Source organism: Capricornis sumatraensis, chromosome 5 (genome assembly GCF_032405125.1).
Source record: "Capricornis sumatraensis isolate serow.1 chromosome 5, serow.2, whole genome shotgun sequence".
NCBI lineage: Eukaryota > Metazoa > Chordata > Mammalia > Artiodactyla > Bovidae > Capricornis > Capricornis sumatraensis.
In genome coordinates this window covers 74,611,810-74,631,322 of record NC_091073.1, presented here as the reverse complement: position 1 = coordinate 74,631,322, position 19,513 = coordinate 74,611,810, and positions in this window count along the sequence as shown.

Genomic DNA, 19,513 nt, shown 5'->3' with positions numbered 1-19,513 from the left:
CGACTGAGCAATTTCACTTTCACTTTTCACTTTCATGCACTGGAGAAGGAAATGCCAACCAGCTCCAGTGTTCTTGCCTGGAGAATCCCAGGGATGGCGGAGCTTGGTGGGCTGCTGTCTATGGGATCGCACTGAGTCGGACACGACTGAGGTGACTTAGCAGCAGCAGCTTCAGGTGTACAGCAAAATAATTCAGTAATAACCTATAATGATGATATTCCATTATAGGTTATTAGAGGATATCAAATATTTCCCTGTGCTATACAGTAAATGCTTGTTGCTTATCTATTTTATATATGGTAGTGTGTATCTGTTAATCCCATACTTCTAATTTATCTTTCTGCCCCTTGCCTCTCCAAAGGGCTGATCATGTTTGTTTTCTATACCTGTGAGTCTGTTTCTGTTTTGTATATAGATTCATTTGTATTTTTTTTAGATTCCATATATAAGTGTTATATCATTTGTCCTTCTCTTTCTGACCTGCTTCATTAAGTACGATATTCTCTAGTTCCATCCATGTTGCTCAGTTCAGTTCAGTCACATCCAACTCTTTGTGACTCCATGGTCTGCAGCACACCAGGCCTCCCTGTCCCTCACCAACTCCCAGAGCTTGCTCAAATTCATCTCCATCGAGTCGGTGATGCCATCCAACCATCTCATCCTTTGTCGTCCCCTTCTCCTCCTGCCTTCAATCTTTCCCAGCATCAGGGTCTTTTCAAATGAATCAGTTCTTCCCATCAGGTGGTCAAACTATTAGAGCTTCAGCATCAGTCCTTCCAATGAATATTCAGGACTGATCTCCTTTAGGATGGACTGGTTGGATCTCCTCGCAGTCCAAGGGACTCAAGAGTCTTCTCCAATGACACAGTTCAAAAGCATCAATTCTTCGGTGCTCAGCTTTCTTTATAGTCCAACTCTCACATCCATACATGACTACTGGAAAAACCATAGCTTTGACTAGATGGACCTTTGCTGGCAAAGTAATGTCTCTGCTTTTTAACATGCTGTCTAGGTTGGTCATAGCTTTTCTTCCAAGGAGTAAGCATCTTTTAATATCATGGCTGCAGTCACCATCTGCAGTGATTTTGGAGCCCAAGAAAATAAAATCTCACTGTTTCCATTCTTTCCCCATCTATTTCCCATGAAGTGATGGGACCAGATGCCTTGATCTTCATTTTTTGAATGTTGAGTTTAAACCAGCTTTTTCACTCTCCTCTTTCACTTTCATCAAGAGGCTCTTTAGTTCGTCTTTGCTTTCTGCTATAAGGGTGGTGTCATCTGCATATCTGAGGTTATTGATATTTCTCCCAGCCATCTTCATTCCCTTCTCCAGGGTATCTTCCAGGGGATTGAACCCAGGTCTCCTGCATTGCAGGCAGATTCTTTACTGTCTGAGCCACCAGAGAAGCCCATATATATGTATATATGTGGGCTTCTATATATAAAACACATTTTCTTAAGGCAGTCATCTGTTGATAGATCCTGGGTTGTTTCCATGTCTTGTCTATTATAAATAGTGCTACTATGAACACTGGGGTGCATTATCTTTTCAAATTAGAGTTTTTACTTTTTCGAGATATATACTAGGAGTAGGATTACTGGATCATATGGTCGGTCTATTTTTAGGTTTCTTAAGGAACCTCAGTGCTTTTCATAGTGGCTGCATCTATTTATATTCCCACCAATGCTGTATGAGAATTCCCTTTTCTCCACATCCTCTCCAGCATTTATCTTTTGTAGAGTTTTTGATGATAGCCTTTCCAACTGGTGTGAATTAACACCTCATTGTAGTTTTGATTTATATTTCTCTGATGATTATCACTGTTGAGTATCTTTTCATGTGCCTATTGGCCATCTGTGTATCTTCTTTGGAAAAATGTCTATTTACGTTTTCTACCCATTTTTCAAATTTTTTTTAATTGAGTTGTATGAGCTATTTGTATATTTTAGACATTAACCCCTTGTTGGTCATATCATTTGCAAATATTTTCTCCCATTCTGTAGGTTGTCGTTTTATTTGGAGTTGATTTCCTTTGCTGTGCAAAAGTTTTTAACTTTGATAAGGGGTCATTTATTTTTGCTTATATTTCTTTTGCCTTGGGAGACTGATCTAAGAAAATTTTGCTATGGTTTATATCCTAGAATGTCTTGCCTATGTTCTCTTCTAGGAGTTTTATAGTGTCATGTCTTATATTTAGGTCTTTAAGCCATTCTGAATTTAGTCTTGAATTTAACGTGAGGGAATATTCTAATTTTGTTGATTTACATGCAGCTTTCCCTACACCACTCGCTGAAGAGATCGTCTTTCACGCTGTATGTTCTTGCCTCCTTCGTCATAGATTAATCGATCCTGGGTATATGGGGTTTATTTATAATAAACAAGGTTTATTTTGGGGTCTCTGTTCTGTTCCATTGATGCATGTCTGTTTTTGTGCCAATACCATGCTATTTTCAGCACTGTATTTTGTAATATTGTCTGAAGTCTGGAAGATTTGTACTTTCAGCTTTGTTTTTTTCCCTCAGGATTGCTTTGGCAGTTCTGGGTCTTTTGTGGTCTTCTGTGATTTTTCTTGTTTCCTAAGGAAGGTCTGTATCACTATGAACTTCCATCTTAGAATTCCTTTTGCTGCAACTCATAGATTTTGTAAGGTGGTGTTTTCATTTTCGTTTGTCTTGGGATATTTTCTCACTTCTTTGATTTCTTTGTTGACCTATTGGTTTCCTTAGTAGCATATTGTTTAATCTTCATATGGTCATTCATTTCCTATTTTTCTTTCTGTGGTTGACTTCTAGTTTCATTCTATTGTGGTCAGAAAAGACGTTTGAAATAATTTCTATCCTCTTAAAAGTGTGGAGGCTTATTTCATGACCTGGTATGTGGTCTAACCTAGAGAGTGTGTATTCTGGGTTTTTTGGTTGTAGTGTCTCATAGATATCAATTAACTCCAATTGGACTGTTGTTTAGGACCTCTGTTGCCTTGTTGGTTTTCTGTATGGATAATCTGTCTATTGATGTCAGTGGGGTGTCACAGTCTCCTACTGTTATTGTATGATTGTCAATTTCTCCCTTTATGTCTGTCAGTATTTGTTTCATATATTTAGGTGCCCTTATATTGGGTGCCTCCTCTTCTAATATTGATCCCTTAATCATTATATAGTGCCTTCTTTGTCTTTCTTCATGGCCTTTATTTTAAATTGTATTTAAAAACCTCTATCTTGTATGATATGAGTTGTGCTACCCTCGCTTTCTTGCCATTTCTACTTGCATGAAGTATATTTTTATCCCCTTATTTTCAGTCTGTATCTTTTGCCCTGAAGTGAGTCTCTTCTGGGCAACATATTGTAGGTTCTTGGTTGTTTTTTTATCCAATCTGCCACTCTATGTCTTCTGATCAGATCATTTAGTCCATTGACATTTAAAATAATAATTGATAGATATATACCTATTGCCATTTTAATCCTTGTTTTCCGATTGTTTTTGTATTTCTTCTTTGTTCATTTCTTTTTCCTTTGTTTTTCTATTTTGGGTTTAATTTTCCCAACAAATTTCTGAGGTATTATTATCTCTGTTGAATAGATAAGGAAGTTGAGATTCAACCCTGAGAACAGTCAGAGTCTCACAGCTAATAAGTGTGGGCACTTGGATTCAATATTGAATTTGTCTACCTCTAGACCTCAGCCCTCAACTATGACACCATACACTTGCTATTTGGAATGCTATTTGCTTCTGTTACCCTCTTGGATACCCAAATACTAGAATCAGTTGTTTCCTTCATTGTGATTCCTCATATCGCTTCAGCTATTCCTGTATTCCCACACTTACCACATTGCATCATCAGGATTTAAATGTATGTGTTCATATTTAAATATATGAGCTCTATGAGTGCATACACTTTAATCAACCAGCAGGCCCGTTCCAACCACCTCGTCCATACCCTGGTGCAGTTACAATACTGGACAATAAAGTACCTGAGTGTTCAGCATCAGTCTCTCTCAATACCTCATTGTTATCTCCTAATAAATAAAACAGATGCCAGTAATGAAGGTGGACAAATTAACCAAGTGAACAAACAGCTCAGAGGCAGATCAACTATATATGGGAATTTGACATATGAGAGAATGGTAATGGGAAGAGGATGGAGTCAGGACATTTGGTTATCATGTTAAAAGGGACAAAATTAAACCTCTATCATACATCATACAAAAATTAATTCTTTATGGATTAAAGACCCATGTGAAAACAAAACTTTCACATATATAAAATGAGTAACTGCAATGGTAATTATGGAAATAAAAATTAAGGCCATGATAAAATGATGATTTTAAAACTACTAAATTGGCCAAAGTTAAGAAATCTGGTAATAGTGTTGGAAAGGTTTGGGTCACCAGAAACTCTAAATACACTTCAGATATGGAAATAGATATAGAGATATTTCTATAGATATACATAGAGATACCTCTATAAAAATGTAAATATAATACATGTAGATATATCTATATAGATAAAATCTTAGGAATATCTAATATCTATTGGCAATACCTAATAAGTAGTTATACTATAATATATGCAGTTTAAAAAAAAAAAGAGTGATCAGGTGTAGTTCCTATTGGAAAACAGCATAACAGTTCCTCAAAACATGGAACTGACTCTCAGCAATTTGACTTTCAGGTATATACTGCATGGAAATGGAAACAGGGACTTGAGCAAATATTTGTAGAGCCATGTTCATAGCAGCATTATTCACAAGAGCCAAAGCTGGGAGCAATCCAAGCATCTATCTATGGATGAATGGATAACAAAATGTGCTATGTATAAATATACAGTGGAATATCATTAAGCTTTAAAAAGGAGTAAAATTCCAATACATGATAACAACATGGATGAACTTTGAAAACATTCTAAGTAAAATAAATCAGTAACAAAAGACAAACACTGTACAATTCCACTTACATGAGGTACTTAGAATAGTCAAATTCATAGAGACAGGAAGCAGAATAGTTTGCTGGAGGCTGAGGGAAATGGGACAGGGGGAGTTAAAGTTTAATGGGTACTGAGTTTCAGTTTGGGAAGATGAAAAATTTCTGCTGATGGTGGTGATGGTTGCATAACAATGTGAATATATTTAATTCCACAAAACTGTACACGTTAACATAGTTAAAATGGTACATTTTATGTTATGTACGTTTTACCACAATAATAAAAAAGAATGTACATGTATCTACTTATCCAACCGGCAGTGGACATTTGACATATTTCCACTTTTGTTTGTTCATTTGCTTGTTTTTGTTGCTTTGTAGACACTGTTACTATGTACATTCTTTTACATGTCTCCTGTGTATTTGCAAGAGATTCTATAGAGAATATACCTGAAAATGGAATTGCTGGGTCAACTTTACTATGCCACATTTTTTTTCCAAAGTGGTTGTACTATGTTACATAATTTACATCATGAAAATAATAATTTGCAAAAGATGTTCAGGAAATGTTAAAGTATAGTTAGGGGATAGCTGAGTGTCTCGACATCCAACCATCCGGAAGTACACTACCCAGAAAAGGGCACCCTACCAGACCATACCTCCCATATTCCTTTCTTTGCTAGGCATCCCTTTTAAGACCATTGGCTAATGCTGGACCTCAGGATGGTAAAATATCTGGAAACTCCGAGAGGGAGGAAAGGCTGAATGAGATGGGATGCTGGTCTAGAAAATGTTCATGGGCTCTTTGGAGGGTCTAGTTTAGAAGCACAGCTACTGTTCTTTGCTTGGCTGCAGCACTGTTCTCTTGTCTCTGGGAAGTTCATTCTCTTTGATTAACTAAGCCACCTCAGAAGGATCTGGATCTGCAGAATGATCCTGAAAAAGGAAAAGACAAGTTAGAAGACACATGCGATCTAACTTCAGATGTTAGAAAACCTGTCTTATAGAAGTGCATTCATTCTGGGACATTCAGAGAGCAGGCTGGGTGGTTAAAGGCCTCAGGGAAACTGTATAAGCTTAGATCTGGGCAGGCACCCATGAAGTAGGCTGCCTGTGAGGTCCTGGGCAAGGTCAACCATCTAGCTTGTCAAAGATTCCAGGACTGGAGGCTGGGGAAGCTGGAGACAGTAATGGCCAAAGTCCTCTCCCAATCTGTGACGATAGTTCAAATCCACCCAAATGGTTGACACCCCACCTGCAAGTAACAATGCTCCAGTTCTAGAACCACTCAGTTGACATTTTAGTTGGTTTTTCTCTCATAACCCATTCTGATCTTACCATGAACCACATAAGCCCTTTGAACATAATCTGTGCTCCCCAGAGAGTTAAAACTGCTGCCAGGTCTTAGGTTTTACTATCTGTTAAGCAGGCCATGCACTCCACTAATAAAAAGCCACTTAAAGCAGATGCATACACTTTTTTAAATGTTTCAGAAAAGTCATAATCTGCTAGCTCTTCTATAAACGAGTCTACCATCTTTTCAAGATTTTTCTCCCACTTGCATTTTAAAACACTTCCATATTCTGCAACAAAGGTTCTGGAAGCTCACAAGATACTGAACTTAAAGATTTAGTAAATGGCCCCAGACAGGTCTCTTTTGATACTGTCCAAGGCACAGCCATGAGGAAGGGGCCACAAATAAGCCAACTAATTGCATGTCACTTGAAAACCACTGGGTGGAAACTATAGGCCACTGAAAGGTTTTGATCAATATTGACTCTAACTTGAACACCAGGAAGAATGTGAGGCATGATGGCGATGTCTTTTCCATCTGGCAATTTCTTTTCTAAGCAGTAATTAAATCAGTGAAAACTGAATGTAGTCATGCAAGTTGCTCACATTTATTTTAGCAGCAACCATGAAACCCAAACCCCATTGACACTCTAAAAATCTACAACTGGTAAAATTTTAAATGTCAGGTCCTGCTAATTTATTTTGTAAGCTACTCCAGGGAAGCCAAGCAGCAGCCCAAGTCCTCCCTGTGGGTGGGAGGAAGGCTTCTCCACACAGCTGAAGGCAGGCTCCATGGGCTCTGTGTCCCTTCCCTGGCACCAGGTGGGTGGTATCACTGTGAAATCTGCATCCACTGCCAGCACTGGCAACCTGTCAAAATCCTAGTTCAATACTTCCACTTGGTCCTAAGTCAGAACAGGTGCAGGAATTAAGCAACTACCTTGTACCTTCATCTGCATATTGCAGCTCGAGAGCAAGCTGGCTCAGGTGTGCTTCCTTCTTTCTTTGGTCATTGGTTTCCACAGCCCGGGACAGGTTGGCTGCTGGGCATGACCTGGAGGGTTGCTTCATGGCTGACGTTTGATGCGTTTCTGACAGCATGTTTGAAGTTGTCCTTTCAGTCTTGTGAGGCAACTTCTTTCTGTTGTGGAATCAGTTCTCCCCTCCGAACACACCAGCAGTTTGGGGCACTCCCTAGATGTGCCCTGAGCCCAGGGCTGGAGACGCTCGGGAAAGGGGAGCAGTCATGACTTTCGTCTTAGGAGCATCTCACTACCTTTCTCCTCACCCAAAGTGTGAATCTGGGAAAAGAACCACAGGCCACCTTTAGAGACAGAGTAGGGACAGGGCTTCCCTGGTGGCTCAGCTGGTAAAGAATCCATCTACAGTGTGGGAGACCTGGGTTCGATCCCTGGGTTGGGAAGATCCTCTAGAGAAGGGAACAGCTACCCACTCCAGTATTCTGGCCTGGAGAATCCCTTGGACTGTATAGTCCATGGGGTCGCAAAGAGTCAGACATGACTGAGCAACTTTCTCAGGGACAGGGAAAAGACCCTGAGGCTGGGAAAGACTGAAGGCAGAAGGAGAGGGTGGCAGAGGATGAAATGTTTGGATAGCATCACCGACTCAATGGACATGAACCTGAGCAGACTCTGAGAGACAGTGAAGGACAGGGAGGTCTGGCATGCTGCAGTCCATGGGATTGCAAAGAGTCAGATACAACAGGTGAAGGAAAGTTATACAGCTCAAAATAGCCTGGAGTTAAAACTCCCTTCCGGGTCCTCCTCACCATTCTATGCAAAACAAAGAACTCTCTCACCCCAAGGAAAAAAAGTGGACGTTAAGGTTGATTACACCCAGCTCCCAGCTGGTCCAGCTTCTCCAGAATTCCTTGCCCCAGCCATTTAAGAGATAGCTACACCGAACAATCTTGGAGAAGAACAGGCCCCCTTAAGACAGTAGATTTCCACATATATGCCTATATATACTTACTCTTTTCTTGGGTTAGTGCAGCAGCTCACTAATCTGACTGCTGCCCCTTCTCGCCTCATTAAAGGTGTTACAGATGTTCCTGTAAAGTGCCAGTCCTGCTCTTTTTCCAAACCTCGCCTTCTCTGACTACCTTACCCTACAACAGGGACAATAAGGAGCTGACTCAGATTCACAAAGAGTTTAGCCTTGACTAGTTTAGACTTAGCATCTCATGCTTTCTGAATGAGCAGTGCCAATTATGGACCTAATGTTTTTGTATTTGTTTTTAACATTTATTTGGCTGCTCTGGGTCATATTTGTGCCGAATCTTTAGTTGCAGCATGTGGGATCTAGTTCCCTGATGGGATCTAGTTTCCTGAACTAGGGATCCAACCCGAGCCCCCTGCATTGACAGCAGTGGGTCTTAGTCACTGGACCACCAGGAAAGTCCCTCGACTTACTTTTTAAGGTTAATGGTGATTATGAATTGGGGGTTGGCTCTCAGTCTGACCCAGGGACTGAGACTGCTGCTGGTGTGGGAACATGAAAGTAGTGGATGGGAAACCACAAAGCTTCCTATATGCCAGTGAAGTTTGTCCTAAATATACCAAGCTGCTGTATGATCCCACAACAGAAAAGTGTGAACCCAGGGCTGGGATCCGCCAAATTGGTCCAGAGGTGGTGCTGATAGAGGGCAGAGGGACACAGAACAGGCAAGAGGCAGGAAGACATAGATGCCCAATATCCAGGATAGTTTCCTACCCAAGCACAGGGCTGAGGACACAGCCTAGAGAGGACATGGCAAATATGAGAAAAAGAGGCAGGAAGGTGCTGGCAGAGTGGAGAGGAAGGCAGTTAGTTGCACTGACATCCTTAAACAATTTTTAAACATAAACCAAATATATATATTTTGGAACCCAAAGTGGAAAGGACTAGATTTTTCCAAAATAAAAATGGGCGTACGTAGGCTTCACTGCAGATGGTGACTGCAGCCATGAAATTAAAAGATGCTTACTCCTTGGAAGAAAAATTATGACCAACCTAGATAGTATATTCAAAAGCAGAGACATTACTTTGCCGACTAAGGTCCATCTAGTCAAGGCTATGGTTTTTCCTGTGGTCATGTATGGATGTGAGAGTTGGACTGTGAAGAAGGCTGAGTGCCGAAGAATTGATGCTTTTGAACTGTGGTGTTGGAGAAGACTCTTGAGAGTCCCTTGGACTGCAAGGAGATCCAACCAGTCCCTTCTGAAGGAGATCAACCCTGGGATTTCTTTGGAAGGAATGATGCTAAAGCTGAAGCTCCAGTACTTTGGCCACCTCATGCGAAGAGTTGACTTATTGGAAAAGACTCTGATGCTGGGAGGGATTGGGGGCAGGAGAAGAAGGGGACGACCCAGGATGAGATGGCTGGATGGCATCACGGACTCGATGGACATGAGTCTGATTGAACTCCGGGAGCTGGTGATGGACAGGGAGGCCTGGCGTGCTGCAATTCATGGGGTCGCAAAGAGTCGGACACGACTGAGCGACTGAACTGAACTGAACACCCGAATGCAAAGTGCATGTTTGGATCGCAGTTTAAACAGATCCGCTATTTTACCTCTCACTCTGTCCCGTTCTATTCTATTCTAACCAGGGACGGAACCCTTGCCCCCTGCGTTGGTGGTGCTGAGTCTTAACCACTGGACCACCTGGGAGGTCCCCAAATCAACTATTTTTAAAAAGCATTAAGGAGACAACCAGGAAAATTTGATGACTGACTCGATTTTTTTATGCTCTCAGGAATTATCATTTAATTTGTAGGTGTGATCAGGGTAATGTGGTAAAGCGAAAAAGAAAGATTTTATTTTCAGAGATATATACTGAGGCATTCACAGATGAAAAAATGTGTCTGAGATTTGTAAAGTAATTCAGTGTGAGGAGGGGAAAGAATATCGACAAAAATACAGAAGAAACAAGATTAGCCATGAATTGATAATTTCTTGAAGCTGGGTGGTTCTAGCTTAATTTTAAGATGGAAAATACCCATAAGAAGTTTTTTAGAAAACAAATTGTCAAACAGCAAATGTAAAGAACCCAGTCTTGGATATGGGATAATTTTCTAATCACCAATCCTCTTTGTAGATGGAGGATGTTAAAATTGGACCTAAAGTTGTACAATCAGGGTTTTTTTCAATATTAATGAAGTTTTTTTCTTCCAGTTTTATTGAAATATAATTGACATACAGCACTTACACAGGTTAAGTTTACAATACATAGCATAATGATTTGACTTACATATGATTATCACTTCATGTATTTAAGTATTTAACAAACATCCATTATCTCATATGGATACAGAACTGAAGAAATAGAAAAAAATTTTTCTTCTTGTGATTTTCTTCTTAGGATTTCTCCTCTTAACAACTTTCATACATGATGAGCGTGCATACTCACTCAGTTGTGTCTGACTCTACAACCCTATGGAATGTAGCCCACCAGGTTCCTCTGTCCGTGGGATTTTTCGAGCAAGAGTACTGCAGTGGGTTGCCATTTCCTCCTCCAGGAGATCTTCCTGAACCAGGGATCAAACCCAAATCTCCTGTGTCTTCTGCACTGGCAGGTGGATTCTTTACCACCGAGCCACCTGGGAAGCCCAACGGTGTTAACTGTATTTATCATGTGGTACATTACATCCCTAGTGCTTAAGTTGTCTTATAACTGGAAGTTTGTGTCTTTTGATGCCCCTCCCCCAAACCCCCCTCCCCTCACCCCTTGCCACTGGCAACCACAAATCTGATCTATAAGATCAGGATTTCTATCCTTTCTGCTGTATTTTAGAATAAAAATGATCATTCTCATAAAGCAGAATGGAGGTCACCTTTAGAGTCAAGGAAAGTGAAAATCCAGAATTTTGAGTACTTACTGTGTGTAGTGCTTTAAGTGTCCCGTGTGCATGCTAAATCACTTCAGTCGTGTCCGACTCTGCAACCCCATGGACTGTAGCCCCCCAGGCTCCTCTGTCCATGGGATTCTCCGGGCCAGAATACTGGAGTGGGTTGTCATACCCTCCTCCAGGGGATCTTCCTGACCCAGGGATTGAACCCACATCTCTAATGTCTCCCGCATTGGCAGGCGAGTTCTTTACCACTAACACCACCTGGCAAGCCTTAAGTGTCTTACATGTATTAATCTCTTGTTACAAGTTTCTATTGGCTTTCCATCCCACTCAGAGCAAAATACAAAACACGATGGTGTGATGTCCAGTATGAGTTGGTACCTGACACTGCTCTCTCTCCCTTCATACCGCACAGCCTCCCCCTTATTCTTTGAACATAGCTGGTGCTCTCCTGCCTCAGAGCCTGTGAACTTGCTATTCTGCCTTCCTGAAGTTCTCCTTCCCCCAACTGAACTCCCTCACCTCCTGCAGGTCAGACTTTTCGTATCTCCCTCCTTATGTAATGTGCACCTGAACACCCAATTTGCTCTCTGCAGCCTTTCCCCATTTTATTTATTTCTCTTTAGCATATATCAATCCCTGACAAACTATTTGTTTATTGTCTGTCTGCTCCCAATGGATGAAAAGTGAAAGTGCTGGTCATTCGGTTGTGTCTGACTCTTTGAGATCCCATGGACTGCAGCCCACCAGGCTCCTCTGCCCATGGAATTCTCCAGGCAAGAATACTGGAGTGGGTAGCCATTCCCTTCTCCAGGGGATCTTCCCAACCCAAGGATCGAACCCAGGTCTCCTGCATTGCAGGCAGATTCTTTACCATCTGAGCTACCAGGTACAAACCCCAATAAACCTGAGGTTTTATTCACAGAAACATGTTCTCAGAACAAAGCCTGATGCAGAGTAATATTCATTAAGTATTTATTGAATGAATGCATACACTTAATCCATGTAAAATCCATTAGGTAAACATACCCATGTATCTTTAGGGGCTGAAATATATGTTTCTATAGTGGCCAAGACCCTCCTGGATTAGCTGGATCTAGTGAACCTGGGCCAAGATACCCAAGATGCAGAGCAATGTGGGAAGATCTGCCCTCCTGGTCCATTCCAGCCTGCAGTAGGGACAGCCAGTGGGGGTGGCCTACAGCCCTCTTGAGGCCAGGATAGCTACTCTATTCCTGAGAACAAGAATAGCTGAAGGTCCTGCTGAGGACTGGCAGCATCTGCTGGAAATAAACTTGGAAGAAATGCCAGAGCTGAATGGCGTATTTGGGGATCACAAGAATGTTGTGGACTCAGGCTCTACAGATGGTTCAAGATTCCCAAATAAATGTATTCTCTGGGGAGAGCTGGACAACACGCAGATGGAATGACATTCTGAGAGGCAAACATCCCACTGAGCACTACTCTGGAGGAGGAGGACCAGGCCCTGAAAGCCATCTAATGTATTTTGAAGGATTTCACTCAGACCCAAGATGATGTCTTGAATTGCTCTTCAGGTTCCTGCTCATGGGAATCTGGGTTTTCTCCAAGGGAAGCAGGGAGCCAGGTTCCCTATGGAACCTAAGTCAGGCAACCAACGGTACTTCAGAAGCAGGGCTCTGTGTCTTATGCCTCCCCTCTAAAACTGCAACAGAACTGAGCTTCCATATGTCATAGAAGAAAGTAGGAGGCTTATTTGCTTAAGAAACAGCATGGTTGAAATAATCGGACTGTAAGAAGGAAACTGTCTCATCTTACCAGATGCTCATGTCCTGAAAAACTATACAAGAAAATGACATGTTCACGATCTGAATGTTTCAATCAGCTAGGTGATCCTGCTGATTCAAAGATTCCTGTGGGAAATATTTTGGTAAACAATCCTTAGTTTAGAGTTTCAAACATGAACCACATTTCTATACTTTCCAGTTTACCCATAGCAAAGCCTCTCTTTACATCAGCCAGTTTCAGCTCTGAAAGCCACCTTGTGGAATTTCAGTGTCTCTTGGCTGTGAAATGGTTTTCTGGCAGGCTTTCAAAGACAAGGACAGATGGCATTCCATGGGGGTACTCCCAGCTCTTTGTTTTAGCAAATATTGACACTTCTGTAGGAAACAGATCCAGATACTGTTTCTTCCTAACTCATCTTGGCAATCCTGAAGGTTTGGAGAGATATAGGGCAGCAGAATTGGGAAAGTGCACTTGCCACTGAATTAAGACAGACATACCAGGGAGAGTCATGTTCACAGTTAACTGATGCTTGTAAAAGGCACCGAGTAGTAAACACACTGATCACAAAGCACTTTCAAACAGAAATGAGACACAGAGGGAAAGAAGAGATAACTGAAGGAAAATGCTCTCCAAAAAAATTCCAATTACTGTATGAAACTCTTTTGTTTTTTTTAAGATTCTTTCTAATCTAGATGTCAGTAACAGCAAGGCTATGACAGTTTTACTCAGAAAATCAGGGGATATTTGCTGTAATTCAAAATTAGGATACACTGGTAAAAAGCACTAAAAGTCCATCATACACTGTCCTTTCTAGAGGGCAATTGGCAGAATATGTCTAATTCCTCCAAACGTTTATATTCTTTCACTCAAAAATTTGGGAGAATTTATGCTATGCAAATAATCTGATGCATGACCAAAATTATATATAAAAGAAGTCTATCATGAAGTAGTTTATAATAGTGAGAATATAACAACAACCTAAGCAACCTATTTATCAGTCAAAACTATTTAAATTAAGGTGCATCTGTATTCTGAGATATTTTGTTCCCTGTAAAGATGACAGTATAGAACTATATTTGTTTATATGGAAGATAAATAAGTGGTGCAAGCATTATAAGTGGTTTTTATAAAGCAGTTACCAAAAAAATTATTTTTATAAAAATTGTTATATAACTTACATATGGTAAGTTATATAAATTATAAAAGTTATTTTACAAAAACAATATAAATACAGGTGTGGGTATTACATTAAAAAAGTAATTTTATCTTGGGTGGTAAAATTCTAAGTGATTTTAATATTGCCTTTCTGTATTACCTATTGGTGTTGTTTAACAAGGAACATAGATCACTTTTATCAGCAGGAGAAAAACTAAAAAGTATTTCACATTGTAGAAACGAAGTCACTGATGAGTTTTATCCACTTCTCTTACAAAAGCCCAACCCTGTTTGGCTGGGACCTCCCAGCGGGTAAGAGGTGGGGGACAGGGCAAGAGCCAGTGCAGATGGACCCTTGAAGGAAGACACGAGGCACAGGGTTCAGGCGGCTTCCCAGACAAGCCCCCAGCCTGTGCGCCCTTACCTGAGCGGGCCTCCAGAGCGCTGACCTCATCGTTGTGACTCCTGTTCCACAACACTCCTTTACCTTGGCTCTGAGTTTGCCAGTGACTCGGCAGCACCCAGAGTATCACAGTATTTACTCAGGAAAAAATATCGTTCTTACATAATAACAAGAACAAAACAAAAGCAGAAGGAAAATTGAAAAATATCTGCATTACTTTCCTAGAAATGCCCTAACAAGTTACCACACAAAAACTTGGTGGCTTAAAACAGCAGAAGGTGTTTCTCTCACAGTTCCAGGGACCAGAAAGTCTGACATCAAAGGGCAGGCAGGGCCGTGCTCTCTGTAGCCTCAAGGGGAGAACCCTTCTGAGCTTCCTCCAGCTTCCAGTGGCTCGTCACTCCAATCTCTGCCTCCAAATTCACATTGCCTTCTTCTCTGTAGGGCTGTGTGTGTCTGTGCGTCTTCTGGATTCAGCCCCACCCCTAATCCAGTGTGCTTTACCTCAGTCTTGACCTGCAAAGATTCTATTTCCAAAAAAGGTCACATTTTGAGGTCTAGTATGGTGACATCAATTAGGAGGGTCTATTGGCAACCCACTCCAGTACTCTTGCCCGGAGAATCCCATGGACAGAAGAGCCTGGCGGACTACAATCCAAAGGGTCACAAAGAGTTGGATGCAACTGAAGCAGCTTAGCACGCATGCACATTCAACCCGCTACAATATCATAAACAAGATTTGGTCAGCAAGCAGAAACTATGACTAGTATTTATCTTTTAAAAAGGTGAGTGAAGGGACTTAGCTGGTGGTCCCGTGGTTAAGAATCTGCCTTGCAAAACCAATACAATATTGTAAAGTAAAAAAAAAAAAACATCTGCCGTGCAATGCAGGGAACTTGAGTTCTATCCCTAATCAGGGAACTAAGATCCCACATGCCATAGAGGTACCGAGCCTGTGTGCCACAGGAAAAGATCCCAAGTGACACAGAAAGGATTCTGTATGTCCCAACTAAGACCTGATGCAGTCAAATAAATATTAAAATTGTTTTATTTTAAAAAATGTGGGTGAAGGCAGTCAAAGTTTGGCGGGGGCTCAGAAGCAGATCTAGATGGACCAGGAAGGCCTGCCTTCTGTTCTTGTAGTCTGGCAATCAGAAAGCTGCTGCTGAGTTAAGATCAGATAGAGATTCCAGAATTTGGGAGGATAAAGCTACTAATGAGAAAAAAACAGCAAGGACAAAGAAACAGGAAGGACTTGGTTAATGATGTGAATTAGTAAAGAGAATAGTATAGCTGCGATCAAAAATACAAATATGCTTGAGAGATGATTAAGCAAATGAGACAATTCAGGTGCTAAACTAAACCTCTGTTAGATAATTTAAAAAACCATCAACCTTATTAAATAATGATTAGGGTTGTTGGCCTCAAAATGAGCTTCTTATTAACAAAGGAGCAGTAAATCGGTCCTTGGCAAACTGCACTTACATGAATTCTCGGTGGTGGTTGCTTGGGTTTCCTACTTTGTGGATGACCAGTGACTTTCCCTACAATCCACCTTATCTGCTGCTTCCCTCATCAAATAGTGTAAAGTTGGAGAGTGAAGACCAATTTGAGTGCTAGACTTTCAAAATGTCATCAGGCAGGGGCATGTGCAAAAAATAAGGAGGACGCATCACAAAGATGGAAAGCTGTCAGAGAGGATGCTGTTCAGATTCTTATTCCAGTTGGAGAGTATTAAGAATTATTTTCTAAAGCTGTGTGGTTGTGTCATCGGACTGAAAGCCTCATAGTTAAGTAAGAACATGAATTTGGTTGTAATCTAACATAACTCATCATTGGTCACCAAGACTTTGAGACACTCAAGATGAGAAGGGAGCTTAGAAACCTGTCCAGTTCAATTTCTGACTGTGCAGGCAAGAGGCACAGTGTCCAGAGATATAGGTGCCCTTTCCAAGATGATTTACTTGGGGCAAGTTAGGATTAAACTGAAGAATCCCAAACTCTCCCCACATATGTACCATAGGCTATGATCAATCTGATCAGGCAGTTCTTTTTTTCTTATTAGTTTTATTTTATTGATGTAAAGTCAATTTACAATGTTTTGTTAATTTATGCTATACAACAAAGTGATTCCGTTATATATGTACATTCTTTTTTATATTCTTTTCCATTATGGTTTATCCCAGGATATTGAATATAGTTTCCTATGCTGCATAGTAGGATCTTATTGTTTATCCATTCTATATATAATAGTTTGCATCTGCTAACTCCAAACTCCCAATCCAATGCTAAGTTCCCAATAGTTTACATCTACTAATCCCAAACTCCCAATGCCAAGTTCCCCTTGGCAACTACAAGCCTGTTCTCCATGTCTGTGAGTCTGTTTCATAGTCTACTTCTGTGTCACATTTTCGATTCCACATATAAGTGATATCATATAATATTTGTCTTTCTCAGTCTGACTTACTTCACTCAGTGTGATCATGTCTAGGTCCAACCATATTGTTTCAGGCAGCATTTCCTAAATACTCAGACTGTCAGTGTGAAGTGCTGCTTTACTTTGAACAAACCATTTTGGTTTTACATTTGTATGTTAATTCACTATGAGTGGCTAAAATAATATTTTTAGTCAAAAAGAACTAGATGCCCAGTAGTACTGAATAAATGGTTTCTGAATGAGTAGAATACAAAAATCAGACCAAGGGGCAGCAGCTCACCAGATGTGCCAAAGACAGATATCCACCTTCTCCACCCTGGTCTTGGGAAGACCATTAGCCCCATCTTCCAGCCTCCTTTGCACTGAGGTGAGGCCACGTGGCTGAGTTCTGGACAATGACATGTGAGCGGAAGTCATGGGGGCCACTTCCAGGCTTGGCCCATAAAATCCTCCCAACTGGGCTTGATCATCACTCTATCTGCCAGCTGAATGGAGAGAAGGCTGAGGACCTAAAGGAGGATAGAGCCAATGAGAAGAGGGCCTGTGTCTTCAAATGACCTCAAAGAGCACAGACTTCCCCTATTGTAAACCCCTTTCTGGACTGTGAAATAAAGCAAACTTTCACTGGGTTAGGTCACTGAGTCTGGGGATTGTTTATGATAGTGGTTAGCCACCCTGACTAGGTTTGTGTGACTGGTTAGGCAGAACAGGCCCACAATAGTTTAGGGATCCACCATTCATAGACAGGACCAAGACTGGCTACAGCTATTTCCCTTTGCTGTCATGTGTCTCTATTGCAAACTGTTGTAGATTTCTCATTCCCTGCTGGCTGGCCTCACTCCAGTGTTTCATAGACCTCTTTTCCTAATTCCCTTTGTGTCCCTGCAATCCCTCTATACACACACACACACACATACACACACAGCAACTGCAAACTCTGGAACCTTAACCTGACTTTTAAGAATTCCAATTCACATACAGAGACAAGGTGTGGGGGTGGGGGAGCAGCAAAGCTACTTAGCTTGTTGAGTTTCCTGGCGTAAGCCTGGCCTTACACAAGCGTACTTCTCACAGGAGGAGACTTAGGTGCCCAGATCAGTGGCAGCATTTTGCCCCGTTCACATCCTGCTTCCCTAATAGGACTGTAAGCTCTTGTCCTCCCCTACTTTGTATCCCAATGACTGTCACCAATGGGTGCCTACTGTGTTGCTGATAGTAATTGCGGCTGACATGGACGAATAGGAGTCAAAACAGTGTAGGGATCACCAAAGAGCCACACCACACAGGCTGCTGTGAAAACAGGGCTGGTTATTTTTGTGTAAAAGATCAAGAAGGACAGAGCAATGTACTGAGAGACAAAACAGGACTTCATTTCCCTTGAAACTTTGCAGAGAAGATAAGATGTGAGCAGATATTACACCTTCGGAAGCCGTGGGAAGAAGGTGGTGATTGAGAAAGGGCATCCTCTCCTGCAGGAAGAGGAGGATGAGTCAGGAGTAAACAAGGAACAGCACGGAGGCAGTGTGGACTGTGGTGGAAAGTGGAGAGCTTGAATTCTCACTCTAGCATTGACCGAGGGCATGTCCATGGTCACGACCCTGAAACTCAGGTTCCTTGTCTAGACCATACAAAATGGAGGTAGTGCCTACTTCATAGAGTTGCTGTGAGGAGTAAATGAGCTCCTGCCTGGAAAGGTCCCAGAAGAGTGGGGTTCAGTCCATCGCAGCTCCTCTAATGAAAGCCGTGTGTGCCCATGGCTCACAGATGGTGATCATCACCATCCCAATGTCCAAAGCAACTTTCAGAAGATTATAGACTAACAAGAGAGCAAGAATAAAGTTCCTCTTCATGAGTATCATTGATTCATCAAGACTGGTAGATATTAGACTGCAAATCAGGTCATTCATGAACGTATTTTGCAGAAGCCTTTGGCAAAATGTCTTAACTATTGCAGACTCATTTAAATTCCTGTGACTATGCCTGTTACGAAACTAGCTATACTTAATAGCTATCTTAAGAGCTTAATAGAATAGCTATCTAATTCCTCCTAGATAATATGATTTATATCTTAATTTATATCTTAGATTTTAAATATGCTATTAATCCTGGAAATTGTTTTTCTTAACCCTGGAATTTTTACCACGAATTTATATTTCTTGTGGCTCATATGAGCAGAAATTTTCTAAAAGAAGGATACAAGGTTTTGACCAGTTCTCTTTCCTACTAATTTCGGATAAAGCAATTGCCATGAGAAAAAATACTTGTGTTCACCTCACACCAGAAATGTTTCAGCGATCTCTTTCATGTCAAGTTGTAATCTTATATTTATAGGGGTAAGCCAGATTATTGCATGAAGGGCTCAGAATGTACTATTGTAATGTTATTAATTCACAGTCATTAATTATTCATGGAATATTTCACTAAGGATACTACACAGCTGCAGTTGCATTTTTAGATTTTCCTTCCACTTGTCTTATGTTCTCTTCTGACACAGATTGTGTTAGTTAACGAGACTATGTAACAAATTACCCCACAATTGAGTGGCTTGAAACAATATTTATTATCTTAGAGTCATTTCTGAGTCAGAATCTATGTGCAGCTTACATCTTTAGACTTGGGGATCTTTCACAACGCTGTGATCAAGGAGTTGGCTAGGGCTATCATCATCTCAAACCTCAAGCATGGAAAG